The 4,151-nt window shown below is 38.1% G+C and overlaps 1 pseudogene across 1 annotated transcript; it reads left to right on the top strand.

Moving 5' to 3' along the window:
• Positions 1-911: 911 nt before the first annotated feature.
• On the top strand, positions 912-3,750 carry LOC308562060 (general vesicular transport factor p115 pseudogene; annotated as a pseudogene). The gene has a single exon. The product of its transcript is annotated as a general vesicular transport factor p115 pseudogene (transcript).
• Positions 3,751-4,151: the final 401 nt, after the last annotated feature.

Genomic DNA, 4,151 nt, shown 5'->3' with positions numbered 1-4,151 from the left:
TTATACATGCATTATTTAAGAATTCAAAATATTATTAATCTCTATTTTAAGGGTAGGAAAATTAATCATTGAGAGGTTACATAAGGTAAAAATTGAGGGGTCAGGAGTTCAAATCCAGGTAGTTCCACACTAGAGCCAGAAATCCTGAGCTAATACAAAACACCAAACTTTTACATCAGACTCACATGAGTCATTGATTTAACCAGGGTCAAGCTTTACTAAATAATGTCAAGGACACACGAAATTAGAGGACTCATATAAAGTAAAGATATCAAGAACTGCTCCTAAGTTTCTTCTCGTGTTGGGTAAGCTTTCCTGATCCTGAATACATGAAGTTTCTAAATGAGGTTCACAGGATCACCTCAAAGGCTAGACTATAAAATATTTCCATTTTGTATTTCAAAGGTTCTTAACAACCCCTATGTTGTGATATTCTCCGGGAGCCACCCTGGTAGATCTTGAGTAACCCTTCAGGAACATCCTGCTTAGAAACATCAGTTATAGATTCAGAGATAAAGTTGCTTCTCTTGAGCATATATCCTGAGTTTGTTTACCAAAAGGTCAAGTTAACAAGATTAGTCCAGGTGACCTGTTTTTTACCCACCCACTCACCTCCTCAAACTCCACTCTCCAACCAACAGTGAAAGAAAGTAATGGACCCGAGGCCAGATGCTTTAAAACATTTTTCAACCCTTTAACTAATAGGTAATAGAGTCACTGAATTGTAGGCAGCGTATCTGGTGTACTTTGAAAAATTGTCTCCTTAATAAATAATGATAATAAAATTAGAAAATGTACCAGCAGGATGTTCCCTGCTGAAGCAGTGGTTGGTGGCCCACAGAGTGCACAGTACAGGCTTGGGGGAAGTATTTTTTTTCTTTCCCAAAGGGGCCTGTAGAGCCAGTGGCTGAATGACAATATGTATTTACTCTGTGGTATCATGGGGTGTGTGTGTGTGTCAGAGTTCCAGACCCCAGCACACAGAAGTCGAGAGGTATCAAAAGTTTTGTGACAGAGTAGCTTCATGGACTTTCCTGGATGATGGATGAAATGTGGTGCTGCTTTCAAATCATTATCTAAGAAGATCAGTTGAAAGTGGGTATTTAAGTTGTGGAACATCTTATACATGTTCTAAAAACAGATTATTCAGATTCTATAATAATAAGTTGTTCTTTGGAAGCACTATAAATTATGATATCTAATAATGAAGAAGTAGAAGGAAATTCCACAAGACAGAGTGAAGATTAAGGAAGTCAGTTTACATAAATGTTCATTAAGCAACAAGAAAATGTGACTTCCCTGCTACCTTTATTGGAGGAGTTTGATTTCCATGTCTGCTGGCCTGCTGTGAAGTTTCTTACTTCCCTTTTAAAACACCTAGAACCTCAGGTGCAGCAAATTATTTTAGTTAGTCCCATGGGTGTTTCAGACTGATAAACTTATTGTTGGATTCCAAAGAAGCTGTATGTAATGATGGTGTCTTACTACTACAGGCACGAACAAGAAGAAATGGAACAATCCAGAAAATTGTTGCTTTTAAAGACTATTGGATATTATTATAAAGGAGAGCAACAGTGACGGAGGTATAGTAGTAGAAGATTGTCTGATTTTGTCCCAAAACTTGTTAAAAAAACAATTCCAATCAAATATTTTTTAAGGAAGGTTCATATATTCAATGTATGAAACCTTGGTCTGCGCAGAATATAAAGAATTTGCACCCAAGGTACAGCTTGTTCATGTCCTGGAAGCATTACAGCTTGTTTGTGTCCTGGAATTTCCCACCAACCCTCCTGATGTTACCGGTATCTGCCAGGGAGCCTTGTTCTAGCGTGGCTTATTGTGGTAGCTTTGCACTATCCTAATGGCTACTGGAGTTCCTGCCTGTATCCTGACTGAGACCATTAATACTATATCGAAGTTATTCGAGGCTGCCAAGTAAACCAAGAGTACTTTGCTTCTGCAAAGGCCCCTTCAAATCCACCAAGACAGGCAATTGTAGTGCTTCTCACATCTGTGGTTAATGAAAGGCAGCCCTTCGTATTGTACTGTGCTGTTGTCTATTGTTTCCAGTGTTTGTGAAATAAAAACCAAAAGACATGGAGAAATTGTGTCAGTGCTTCTACCTTCCAACATTGATGCAACAGGTAATTCAGTCTCAGCTGGTCAGTTATTATGCCGTTTTGTTTTCTACTGATTCACTTTCAAACTGGTGTGCTGCTGTGGCCCTTGCCCATGCTTTGCAAGAAAACGCCACCCAGAAAGAACAGTTGCTCAGGGTTAAACTTGCTACAAGAATTGGCAACCCTCCAATTTCTTTGTTGCAACAGTGTATCAACATCCTTTCAGAAGGAAGGAAAAATACAGACAAAAGTTGGATTACTAATGTTTTATGCCTGGCTAAGTAACTCTCATTGCAATAACACATTTTCTACACAATTCGGGGGATGTTCCATTTGTTACAGGGGAATTGCAGAAAACTTTGGACAGGAAAAGCAGTTGATCCAAGGCTTGTGTGCCCTTCTGTTGGACATTTTGATTTATTTCAATGAGAATTCACTTTGAGAGCTACATGAAGGAGAAACTCAAACAACTAATAGAGAAGAGGGTTGGCAAAGAACATTTCATAGAGAAACTAGGCTTTATTAGCAAATACGAGTTGCATTCCAGAGCATCTCAGAAACCTCAGCCCAACTTTCTCAGTTTGGAATACATGACATATGGTCATGAGTTTACAAAGCTGGTGAAAGAACTTGAAAGTGTGTTAACAGGCTATTTATAGGTCCAGTGAAGAAAATAAAAAAGAAGAGGAGAAGAAAACTTTAGGGCGGCAAGACAGTGTTGTGACTCAGGACAAAAATGCAATTTGAGAGCAAGATCTGCAACTTGAGGAATTAAAAGAGATTTCTACATTAAAAGATCAAAAGGAAGAGCTCCAGAAAGCAGTCACACAGCAAGTGTCTCAGATTCTGCAACGCAAGGATCAGTATAATCTTCTTAAAATACAGCTAAGAAAAGATAATCAGCATCTAGGTTCTTGCAGTGATGGGGCTCCAAAGAATGGCATTCAACCAAACGAAACAGGTAGGTTGTGAGAAGAGAATTAAAAAGTAATCAAGGACGTTTACAGAGCCAACTGGCTAAAAAGGACTCTGAAAACTTGAAATCTTCTCACACAGCCCTGGGCACAAATGAAGCCACAGGTTCAGCTAGAGATTCTGAACAAATTGCAGAATTAAAACAGGAACTTGCAACTTTAAAATCTCAGTTAAACTCACAATCTATGGAGATCGCCAAACTATAGACAGAAAAGCAGGGGCCGTTACAGAAAACAGAAGCTTTTCCACAATCAGTTCCTGTACCAGGAGAGAGTAAAACTGTAATAGCTGCAAAAACTGCTGATGGAGAAGGAAGATTGTCAGCATCATTATAAAAGACTAAAGAAGTAAAAAATGAAATTAAAGCTCTGTCTGAGGAAAGATTGCTATTAAAGAGCAGCTAGACTCATCTAACACTATCCTTGTCATTTTACGAAATGAGAAAAACCAGCTCGAGGTGAACATTACAGATTCTAAAAAAGAATGAGATGATCTCTTGGTGCTATTGGCTAAGGAGGATCAGAAAATACTGTCATTAAAGAATAAACTCAGGGAACCTGGTTGTCCAGGTGAAGAGGATTCACTTGGCTCCATAGACGGAGAAGGTGAGGGTGAGGGAGATGGAGACGGTGACAAGGACCAGGGCGATACCTAGCTTTAAAATCCCTAGGGATGAGAGAGATTATTTTGCAATTTTAAGTATGGAGCCTGAAGACAGTGCTGTGGTTTGCCTCCACAGAAAATAAAACTTAAAAAAACAAGTGGAAACATCCACTAATATATTGATGTATTTTTTAAATAATGCCGCCCATGTTGAAAACCCTTAAAACTCTAACTTTATGCAGAACACTAATCTTTTATTGAAATTCATTTGAAATGTCCCAAAATATAATTTTAAAGAGCTTCTGTCACCAAAAGTATATGATTTTAAGGAATGTGGTGGCAATGCTAGTTGCTTTAGTTCATTAGTTGCTTACAAAAGTTCATTTATCTATTATTTTCACTTTTCAAAATTTGTGACTTTAAGTATTAACACATTTGATTTAATGTGTATTG

The sequence above is a fragment of the Miniopterus schreibersii genome, assembly GCF_964146895.1.
Source record: "Miniopterus schreibersii genome assembly, chromosome: 9".
NCBI lineage: Eukaryota > Metazoa > Chordata > Mammalia > Chiroptera > Miniopteridae > Miniopterus > Miniopterus schreibersii.
This window is presented reverse-complemented; position numbering and strand designations above follow the sequence as displayed.